General features: G+C 33.5%; 1 pseudogene across 1 annotated transcript; it reads right to left on the reverse strand.

The window, feature by feature from the left end:
- Positions 1 to 11,109: 11,109 nt before the first annotated feature.
- LOC306664962 (mortality factor 4-like protein 2) lies at positions 11,110 to 12,181 on the reverse strand (annotated as a pseudogene). The gene has a single exon. The product of its transcript is annotated as a mortality factor 4-like protein 2 (transcript).
- Between the last annotated feature and the right edge of the window lie 323 nt (positions 12,182 to 12,504).

Genomic DNA, 12,504 nt, shown 5'->3' on the forward strand with positions numbered 1-12,504 from the left:
TAGAATGTAAACAATGGGGAAAGGGGCCACTTATTTCCATTAGTCCTCTTTTTATATTGAATATTTTATTAGATAAATGTGTCCCCCCATTTTTTCTTTTTTAGTCAATATTGTGTTTGTAGTTTTTAAAAAATGGTGAAACAATATGGAAAATCTAAACTGCATGCTCTGGAAACATTTTTTTCAGATGCATTTGGTTTAAAAGAGTAGGTGTATGAACACTCTGAGAATCCAAAACAGCCAAAAGTTATTGTAAATCCATTTGTTTTCCCTTTTCATGTGGGCAATAATGTCAAATGTGCTATGCAGCCAGGTTAACATTTTAGACAAACTTGATTGACTTTTAATATAAACTGTTACAATGCACACTGATTGTATATAAAAACCTTATATATGACAAATTAAATTTAAGAAAAAGGATATGTGGGCTCCTGTACTTTTCTGCTGCATTCTTATTCCCTTAAGCACTTAATCCACCCCCCCCTTAAGTAACATTTAGCTACCAGAAAAGGGGTATTTTGGTAAGCAGTTGAATATTGGTAATATGTAGTACTACAAATAATCTATTTTGAAGACTATATGCATCTTTCTATGAAATAAAACTTAGATCATAGAAATCTTTGTTGGATCCTTTGGCTTTCTGCAAATACTATTTTAGATGCCTTATTTATTCACAGATTTTTTTGTACTCGGAATTTTTGAATCATGTGGCATACATTCTTGGATGTATGCTGTGATGTAACAAATTTAAACCTTACCTGTGACAAATGTAAGTATATGGATATATTTCTATTACATTCCTATACATGTCCAAATTGTTGTGGAAGCAGCAATCTACTAAAATTTATCTGTAGATTTATTTTTTAATATTTTCCTTTTATCCAGCTAGGTCTAAAATTTATATAAATGTGTATGAAACAGTACCTTCCCTTTTAAACATTAATTATTATTTTAGATATAGTTACCCTGAAGAATGATGATGTCTTTTGTCCCTGGTATAAGAGACATCATATGAAAGAGTAACTTCGTAGTTTATAATTAAATATAAAAATGACAAAAGAACTCAGTGCTGACATATTTTTTAAAGTTTTTCACTTTTCTACACATTTAATATAAATGATTTTATGGCACAAGAGCATTTGATTAAAAAATTATGCCCAGTGAATTTATTAACACAGCTAATGGGCAGGGGTTGACCTTTCTTAATACATTATTTTGTAGCAAGCTATGACATTTGCTCTATATCCTTTTGTGCAAATTTCATGGAACAGTATTGCATTTTTGGAGATAAGAGAATGAGCTCTAGTTTTAGCAGTGCTATACTTAGACATTTTAGTCAACTAGCTGAGTTGAATGAAGAATCTAAAACTAACACTTATTAATTGATAGTAAATATGTAATTATTTGTAAAAAGTCAGTAATTATTTAGGAAAGGAACAAGCCATAAATTTGTTAAGAAACAATGGAGAAGAACGTGAGTACCTAGATACAACAGGGATTGTTCTCTATTAAAATGCTTATTTTTTTGTCTTTTACATGCTCATTCTGCTTTGCTATTTTTATCCATTTGTGTTTAATTATTTAAGGCTGAGAGATTTTGCATAACAATGTACCAGTTTACTCTCCACTTAATAATATACAATAAATGATTCTTATTAAAAGCAATGGCCTCTGCTTATAAAGAAAATATTCTTCGTTTAGGGTATATTAGAAAAAAGTTTTCAGAGTAGAAAATTGGAGTTTGAATGGTTTCCTTCATTAGTTCCAGGGTGAGTGGCTTAATAAAATGAAAAACCATCAGAATTTTATATACTCTAGATTACATGTGATTTTTTTAAAAAAATCTGTTTTTGTAATTTTATAATGAAAGGGTTGAGTGCTAAACAGATTTATACAGATTGTCATTCATTTTCATGTTTGTCAAGAACATACACTAGGGTAATTATTTGACATTTGTTTTCTTTGCATGTTTCTGACTAGAAAGTTAACTTTGGACCACCATAACTAATTGCTGTACCTTTATAAATACAAAAACTGAAAAGGGATGGAGCCTTAGAAAAGCAACTAATCTTTAAATATGGGATTTTTATTTCAGACTTACCCAGTTTTATCTAAATATGGCCATATATTGGTAAATGGGAGATAATTTTAAATTTTTGACCTTATAAGCATATAATATTTTTGTTTCTGAATAGGTGTGTATAAAAACATCTTAATATAGATGTCTCCATGCAGATTAAGTTCAAGACTCAAAAGTATAAAATATTTATGAATTTTTGCAGCACTGTATACAAGATTTTCAAAGAGTGAAAATTATTAAAAGGGAGACAATTGGAGAACAGTGCAACAGTAAAAAAATATCTGGGGACAGAATGTTGAAACTTTGGTATTAAAATCCCTAGACTATTCAGTTGTAGATAGTTGAAAGAAAATAAGTCAATCAAAATTATATTTTTCCCCTTGGAAATGGCTAGAGTAAGTGAACTTGTAATGCAATTTATGCTTAGTTTTTCATTTTTAAATTTTTCAAAAAATGGGACCTAATAGGGTGATTTCCTTATAGAATATCTTGTCATTCCTTGTAAAGGAAGAGTGAGGGATAGGAAATCTTAGCTATGTATACAGGTGAAAGATGTGATTACTTAGGAAAGAAGACATTAAAAATAGTTTTTTAAGATTCTTTTTCCAAGTATCTATATATATAAATTCTCCAGTGGACCTTCATGTGCTGAATTTTCTACCCTAACAGACCTCTAGACACTGCCCTTTGGTTAAAAAAAAAAAAAAAGTTTTAATATGAAAAAATACTGCTAGTTCAAACTCCCAAATGAATGTGATATTTTTAATTTTGTGTTCCACTCTACATTTGAGTCGATTTAAATATTGAAGAAATATACAGTCTCAAACACAATAATTCTATTAAATGAACTAAGTAAAGGTACTGGTTGCATTGATGATATGCGTACTTTGGCAGAAAATATGGCTTACATTGTAATTTCAGTGTTACATACTATTAGGTTTCCATTCTGTAGAATGAACTGTGGAACTGAGCTGCCACTGTTTACATTTTCATCTATTTACTTCTCAAATCTTAAAGCTTTGTCAATGGTGTGCTGGAGTTTTACTGATGGATCTAGGTTAGGTGGTTTGTTTCTTAATTTTCTTTGCTTGGATGTTGTCTCAGTTCTGTTTACTTTCTGGAGTCTCTGGAATTGCTGTCATATGACTTGACTTCTGTCCTCTTTTTTTCCTTTTGTTCTGAAGATCTTCAATTTCAACACAGCCCTGATCTTATCTCCACTTAAAATAGCAAGTGGATATCCAATCTTAAAATATGTAAAACCAAACACTTCTTTTACACCAATGACATTAAAATGCCTTCCCCCCTTTATATTTGTTAGGTGGTAAGTACGTTCACAGTGCTGACCTGTCTAAGGCACATTTTTCCCAGCTGTTTCCATTCTTTTTGCATCTCTACTACTGCCATTACAGCTTTTAGAACATGAGGAAGTGTCCTTCTGGGTCAGATTTTTAGTTCTCAGCTCAATTGTTACCTCAAATTAGTATCCTGAGTACATCATTTTATACCCCTTACCTTGTCTTTTTTTTTTTTTTCTTCGGGCACATAACCACTCACTACTTAAGTATTTTGATCATTCACCATTGACTACCTCCCCAGTAGAATGTATTTTCCATTAGAACAGGATCTTTATTTTGTTCACTTGCTGTATGCCAGTACCTCAATTGGATATTTTTCATTATTTTGTTGTTTTTTCCTGAAAATGCTATGTCCTAGCTAAAAACCAATTTTGCATCTCTTTATCTAGCTATTGTTAACTTGATCCATTGATTTATTAGTACTTGCATGTCTTATCAGTATCTCCTGAACACTTAGTCCTGTTTTACTGACTTCCATTTTTACACTTCTCTGATAAAAAATCACCTGGGCATTTGAGACATTGAGAAATACTCAGTCTTAGTTCTAGAAGTTAAAATTGGCAGGGGACTGGGAGAGGCTCCAACTAATTTTTTTTTGTTTCATTTTGCAAAACTGGACTTGAACCCACGAACTATCTACCATTGAGTTACATCCCCAGCTCTTTCCCTTTTTTGTTATTTTGAGACAGTCTCGCCAAGTTGCCTAGTCTGACTTGAACCTGGATCCACCTGCTTCTATCTCTGGAGTAGCTGGGGTTATAGCATAGGCCACTGAGTCTGACTATAGTGTTCTTAACATTTATTTTGCTGACTTGAATAATCAATACAGAAGTAACTAATTGTTACAAATAAGACTATTTGTGCTACATATAATGAAAGATTGTTTTCTGTAACTTACAGGTACTTAGGAACTTGTGGTGATATAATAGACATAATGAGAAAATATAAAACATTTTGGTTTGCCTATCCCTTTATCTTTTGAAAAGAAATTTATTTTAAATGGCCATGATACATTATCATTTCCTACTCATAGCTAAAGAACCCATTTTATTAAAGACCCCAATACAATATGTTGCATTTCCAATGTTTTTAAAGTAAAATTTAAAAATCCCTTCTACCAGGTGTGGTGGTGCATACTTATAATACTTGGAGGCTAAAGCAGTAAGATCATAAGTTCAAGGCTAGCCTCAGCAATTTGGCAAGATCCTCAGCAACTTAGGGACATCCCCCTGTCTCAAAAAAAAAAAAAAAAATGGGGATGTAGCTCAATGATAGAGTACCCCAGGGTTCAATCCCAAGTACCAAAAACAAAACAAAAAATCATCTTGCTGTTTTTCCCATTAAAAAATTTTTAGATCAAGTTTACATAAGTTAAATTCTTATGTGTATAGTGTATAGTTTTCACAGATTATACAGTTGTGTAACCCATATTTATGATACAAATACTTCCATCACTACAAATAGTTTCTTTCCCTCTACCAGCCTCTGACAAAAAAATTATATCTTCCTGTAGATACACTTTACCATAATGTCATTTAATAGAATTCTCCAGTATGTGGTCTTTTGATCCTGCCTTTCACTTAGCATAATGCTCTTGTTCATCCAGTTTTTGCATTTACCAGTACTTCATTCTCTTAACTGCTGAAAAATATTCCTTGTATTGTGTATACTATAATTTGTGTATCCACTCAGCAACTGGAGTAAAAAAGTTGGATTTTTCAGTTTTTTTTTTCTATTATGAAAATGGTAGAAACATTCATATACAATTCTCTGGTAAACTATGTATTCTAATTTTTCTTGGTAATTTCTGGAAATAGTATTCCCAGGTTGTATTTTACTTTATTAAAAAAGAAAAAATGATTTTCCCAAGTGAACGTACGTACCATTTTACATACTTACCAGTTATATGTAAGAGTACTTATTACTCTGTAGGTGAGATTTTCTGTTGTTTGGTTTTTTAAAAATCTTAGCCATTCTAATAGGTGTGTTAACTCACTAGTAACTCACTGTGATTTTAATTTTCCCTAATGACTAATGATATTGAACATCTTTTAATGTGTTTATTTGCCATCTTTATCACTGGTGAAGTGTATGTTCAAATTTTTTTCCAATTTTATGAAATACAATTATTTATACAAGTCATATATCAGTAAACTTTGCAAATATTTTCTCCTAGTTGGTGGTTTGTCTTTTTATTTTTCTACACATTGCTTTCAAATCTAGAGGTTTTAAACTTTTTACTAAATTCTGTTCATTGTTTTTCCTCTTTTGCTTTGTATAAGTATTCAACTAATCTAAGATCACTCACAATGATTTCTTCCATAGGATTATACTTTCAGGGGAAGAGGGATTAAGCCCAGGGATACTTAACCACTGAGCCATATCTTCAGCCTTTTATTTTTTTTTAAGACAGAGTCTCACTAAGTTGCATAGAGCCTTGCAAAGTTGCTGATTCTGACCTGACATGCATGTCTCAATGCCTCAGTCTTCTGAGTTTCTGAAGTTATAGGCAGATGCATTTGGCTAGGATTATACTTTCAGAAATTACATTTAACTCATTAATTTTGAGTTTGCCTTTCATATATAGTGTGCCGTATGGATAAAGTTATAATTTTGTTTGGATATGTATATCCAGTTTTTTCAGCACCATTTGTTGAAAAGAGTGTCCTTGTTCCACTGAATCTCAATTTCACTTTTATTGAAAATCAGTTTATGTGTGGATCTGTTTCTAAGTTCTCTATTCTGTCCTATTTGCATTTCTGTCTTATACCAACACCACACTGTTTTGATTATCAATGCTTATAGTAAATCATAAAATCAAGTAATCATCTTTCTCAAAATTGTTTTGGTCCTTCTAAATTCCTTTGAGTTTCCACATTTTATAATCAAATTTGTCAGTTTCTACCCAAAAGCATACTAGGATTTTGATTGCGATTGTACTGGAAAACACAATTTAATGATATGAGATTTTCATCTCATGAACCACAGAACATTTTCATTATTTAGACTTTTAAATTTCTCTCAATGTGATGATGTATTTCAGTGTACTTAACTTGCTTCTATTCACATATTGTTAGATTTATCCCTAAGTATTAATTCATATTTTTATGCTATTGTGAATAATTTTATATCATTTTTGAGAGATAATTTTTTGGATGTAACATTTTCTTTTCCTGACCTTACTACAATCACTAATTGGTTTAATAGATTCATTTAAAATTCTTTGAGGTTATTTATTTTTTATTTTTTTAAATTTTTTTTTGCAGTACTGACCATGAATCCTAAGACTTGCATGCTAGGCAAGTTATCTACCATGAGCTATATCCCTGATCCTTTTTATTCTGATCTTGCTAACTTGCCCAGGCTGACCTCAAACTTGGGGAAGAATGGACAATTTAACTTATTCCTGTCTTAGAGGAAGTTAAAAGTTCAGTATTTAAAAATTGTGTATGGTATTAACTGTAGGATTTTTTGTTTGTTTTTTTGTAATGCTCTTTATCCTAAGGACATTCTCTTCTAATTCCAGTTTGCTGAGAATTAAAAGGAAAATAGCATTTGCAAATTATCCTTAACCCTAAGTGCTTGTCTATGGGATATGTTTACCTGTTGCACAACTTTTCAAACTGTGGATTCAGATTATAGGACTGCCACACTCTTTTCCTGTCACAGTGCTTGCTTTTTATCCAAGAAATGACAAAACGAGCTTTATATGGGCTCTAATGTTGAAACTGAACTACTCAAGTTGACACAGGGATGTTTTCAGTGCATTTGTAAATCACAGGTGTAGTCTACATTCAGCCTTTAAGAATTTGTTAATGTTTAGCTGGTTTATGCTTACCTACTTTAAGCACTCTGTCATACTGTGCCAACCACTGTAGTTTGTGTAGCTCTGCAGTTATAATTCAGAATCTTTCCATTCTTTACAGTTCAGCTGGCAAATGGGTTTAAAAAATAACTAAGATTTTACAGATTATCTGTCTTTTTTCTTGTTAGGATGGAAGAGCTGTTCTCTGATAGTTATCTATATCCCTAAAAAGGGAAACTCAAGTTTTTAGTCAACTATATTGAGAATATTAGACATATAATAGAATATATACAGTATATTTGGACAAATGCATACACTAAAATAAACATAATACAATATTTCCATCATCCCAAAAAAAGTTTTCATTGTGCCTTTCTGTGTCGAGTCCCATTCTAAAACTGTGGCCCATGCATCCACACACCAATCTCCTTTAAATTTCTGTAGGTTAGATTTGTCTTCACTAGAGTTTCAAACCATTGGAATCATACAGCATGCATTCCATTAATCTAACTTCTTTTGCTCAGCATAGTTATTTTGGATTAGTACATTTTGCATCTATCAGTAGTTCATTCCTTATTTTTCTTTTTTTAAATTTTTGATGGGGCAGGATGGGTCCTGGGAATTGAACCTAAAGGTGCTTTACCACTGAATTACCTCCCCAGTTCTTTCTTTTTTATTTTGAGACAGGATCTTGCTAAATTGTTGAGGCTTACCTGGAACTTGCAATCCTTCTGCCTCAGCTTTCTGAGTTGGTGGGCTTACAAGCATAGGATTCCACATCTGGTTTCATTCCTTTCTACCGCTGTGTAATAGTCCAATATGGGGATACATTCCTCATCTAACAAAGGGGTTTACAGTTTTAGGTTAATATGAATAAAAGGAACATTCCTTTGCAAGTTGTTTTGTGTACATGTTTCCTTTCTCAGGAAAATACCTTAAAAAGGTATAATAGAACGCACATAATTGAACTTTTTAAGAAGTTCAAACTCTATCCCATTCTACAATATATGAAAGCTCCAGTTGTTTTGCAGCTTTGACAGCACTAACTATTGTTAATATATTTTAGGAATTACAATGATTGTGTAGTGGAATCACATTATGGTTTGAATTTCCATTTTATCAATGACTAATGATACTGGACTTTTTTCACATGCTTTTTGGTCATTTGTATTTCTTAGGCTAAGTATCTATCAGATCTGTTCATTTTGTACTTATTTTCTTTAAAGCATTTTTAAGTATATTTTAAATCCTTTGTCTGATATCTATATTATAAATATTATCTCCTAATACCTTGTTTTTACTAATTTTTCTTAATGTTTAATATATGTTGTATCCTGCTCAAGAAACCTTTATCTGAAGTCACAAAGATTTTCCTGTGCTTCTTTCTTAATTTTTAACTGATACATAAAACATCATAATTGTACATGTTTATGGGGATACCATATGATACATGTATACACTGTATAAGGTGTAAATTTTTAATATAATCCTTTTTAAAAAGAAAGTGTGAGAAGCGTATTCCTCTATATTCTGAAAGAGTGTGTGTAGGAATATAATTTCTTGCTTAAATGTTTAACAGACTTTTTACCAGGAAGGACATTTAGACTTGGTGCAAGTAGACACAATATTATTCAAATTTTCAATTTCTTCAATCAGTTTTTACAGTTTCTTTTGTTTTTGCTTAATTTTTAAATTTTATTTGTTCTAATTAGTTGTACATGACAGAAGAATGGATTTATACATTTTGATAGATCATACAGTGTAATCACTCATTTTTCTGATTATACATACTGTAGGATCACATTGGTCATGCAGTCATACATGTATATGAGGTAATAATGTCTGTTTCACTCTACTCTCATTCCTTCCCCCAAATGCCTTTCCCTCCCTTCATTCCCCTCTACCTAATATAAAGTAACTCTATTCTTCCCTGTCCCCCCTCCTTATTGTGAATTAGCTTCTGCATATCAGAGAAAACATTTGGACTTTGGTTTGTTGGGTTTGGCTTATTTCACTTAGTTGGACATTCTCCAACTCCATCCATTTACCTGCAAATGCCAGAATTTCATTCTTCTTTAAAGCAGAGTAATATTCCATTACATATGTGTGTGTGTGTGTGTGTGTTTGAGAGAGAAAGAGAGAGAGAGAGAGATATCTCACATTGTCTTTATCCATTCATCTGTTGAAGGGCATCTAGGTTGGTTCCATCATTTAGCTATTGTGAATTGAGCTGCTGTAAACATCGATGTGGCTGCATCACTGTAGTATGTTGATTTCAAGTCCTTTGCCTTTGGGTATAAACCAAGGACTGGAATAACTAGATCAAATGGTGGTTCCATTTCAAGTTTTCTGAGGAATTTCCATACTGCATTCCAGAGTGGTTGCATCAGTTTGCATTCCCACCAGCAATGTATGAGTGTACCTTTTTCCCCACATCCTCACCAACATTGTTGCTTGAATTCTTGATACTTGCCATTCTGATTGGAGTGAGATGAAATCTTAAGAGTAGTTTTGATTTGCATTTCTCTAATTGCTAGAGATGTTGAAAACTTTTTCATATTTTTGTTAATCAATTGAATATCATCTGTGAAGTGTCTGTTCAGTTCCTTAGCCTATTTATTGATTGTGTTATTTGTTTTTTGGTGTTAAGTTTTTTGAGTTCTTTATATATCTTGGAGATTAATGCTTTGTTTGAGGTGCATGTGGTAAAGATTTCTCCCAAATTGTAGGCTCTCTCTTCACATTATTGTTTCTTTTGCTGAAAAGCAGCTTTTTAGTTTGAGTCCATCCCATTTACTGCTTCTTGATTTAACTTCTTATGCTTTAGGAGTCTTGTTAAGGAAGTCAGGTCCTAGGCTGACGTGGTGAAGATTTGGGCCTACTTTTTTCTCTAGTAGTTGCAAGGTCTCTGTTCTAGTGACTAAGTCTTTGATCCACAGTGAGTTGAGTTTCATGCAGGGTGAGAGATAAGGGTTTAATCTCATTTTGTTACATGTGACTTCCCATTTTTCCATTGTTGAATAAACATTTTTTTTTCTCCAGTGAATCTTTTTGGCACCTTTATCTAGTATGAGTTAACCATATTTATGTGGGTTTGTCTCTGTGTCTTCTATTCTGTACCATTGGTCTACATGTCTATTTGGGTGCCAATACCATGCTGTTTTTATTACTATAGCTCTGTAGTATAATTGTATAATTTAAGGTCTGATATTGTGATGGCTTCTGCTTCACTTTTCTTGCTAAGGATTGCTGTGGGTATTCTGGGTCTCTTATCTTTCCAAATGAATTTCATGATTGTTTTTTCTAGTTCTGTGAAGAACATTGGGATTTTAATAGGAATTGTATTAAATTTGTATAACACTTTTGGTAGTATGACCATTTTGACATATTAATTCTGCCTATCCAGGAGCATGGGAGGGCTTTCCATCTTCTAAGGTCTTCTTCAATTTCTTTTTTTTTTTTTTTTCTTTTCTAGAAAACTGCAGCTACACAATAATGCATTCCCTCTATCATGTTAGAACGTGCATTAGACTCAAATACAAAAACCATGAAACAAATCACCATCCTTCAACAATTTGAGCAAAGATAGAATGCCTAAGAACAACATAGATGGATTTGCAGAGGGTGGGCTGTTTTACTTCAAGCACCATTAAAAAAAAAAAAAAAAAGGCACAAATGCATGGTTTTGGGGTATATACATTAAGTTGACCATTGGCACCAGGAATCAGGGTGTTTCATCACATAACATTTAACACATATTAGAAAATTGTGTAGTGTCAAAGGGATAGAACCACCAGCATTCAAGCATGGTGTCAACTAGGCAATAAAATGTTCTACCATTCAGAAGAAACATTCATTTCTTCTTTAATTACTGCATACACTGGTAGCAACTTTGAAATGAGTAAAGGAGCTTGCACTCCTTTTATTTTGTTTAAACAGAACAGAAAACAAACTGAAACATAAGCCCTGTTATACATTAACGATTTTAAAGAACATCAGTTATACAAGGAGAAGCCTAAGAACAGAAAGTGTTTACAGATACCAGACATAATAGCGAGTGGTCAGTAGACCCTCACAGGGCTTTGTGGTGGTACTCAGCAGAAGCCACTTTGTAATCACTGGCATTAAACAGAGATGCAGAATTCTTTGCCAGATATTTTAGGAAATCATGCAGATAGTCCAACAATAATGCAAAGCTCTTCTCATCAAGGGGCGTGTAAGCCAACATTGCTCCAATTCTTACAAATAATCTCAGTAGGTGTGGTGCTCCATAAACCTGGGACATTGGGCACATCAGGGTGAGCCAAAAGAATTTTGGCATACTGGGGCCTCTCAAATTTGTAGAGTAGCTGAGTGGCCAACATCACATTGAAATACTCTTTTGTTCCTGCCACATCTTCATTAATTGCATATTCCTTGTTATCAGCACTCCCCTGTGATTTCTCACAATTTTGCATACTCTTCCAGGATGACATCTATGTTCTTCTTAGTAGGGAGCTGAAACAGCTGCTTCTGCCTGGTTACCAAGTTCCAGTCCTTTACAAGCCATGGTTTCAGTTCTTCAGGAATCTTCACTTTAACTTCCATTCTATTCTTAAATACCTCTTCACTCTCCCCAGTGGGGTCTGCCCGGGCCCTTTTCTTCCTAGGGGCCTGGGGTGCTTCCCTGGCACTGCCACCATCTCTATTTCCAGGAGTCTTCTGTTGGTTCTTTCTTGTCTTCCTCATGATCCTGAAGGGGGGTTTTCTGCAGAGCAACCTCCCATCTTCCTGGGAGAGCTGGTTCAAGATTCTTTGGCTGTGGACCAGCTGTCTTCTTTCCCGAGAAGGCCCCTCTCATCTCACTTCTCTACGTGTTGCTTTGACTTGGTTTTTAAAGTTGTCTTCTTCAATGGATTATTGTCCACGAGTTTGAGAACCCTGCTTTGTGGAACTCATTCAACCCTGTTCTTATTCCAACCAACAATCTTCCTTCATTCCCTTCCAAGAACTACTAGTGATTCCCCAGATGGAGTCTTACAGATCTGGGATGGTCTGGAAGGATGAAGTGGGAGACATGACCCCAAATTCTGTAATAGGGATGGTTCTGCAAACAGGATCAGATCTCCTGATCCTTACTGTATGGCAAACTTCGCTTTTATGATGGTGATCGTCTTCCTCCTTTAGTGTGAGTTGCAGTCAATGACATTCCCCCTCTTAGGTTCTTAGCCCTCAATTTCTTTTTTTAGTGTTCTGTAGTTTTCATTGTAGAGAACTTTCAC

This window comes from Sciurus vulgaris (genome assembly GCF_902686455.1).
Source record: "Sciurus vulgaris genome assembly, chromosome: 6".
In the NCBI taxonomy this organism is placed as follows: Eukaryota; Metazoa; Chordata; class Mammalia; order Rodentia; family Sciuridae; genus Sciurus; species Sciurus vulgaris.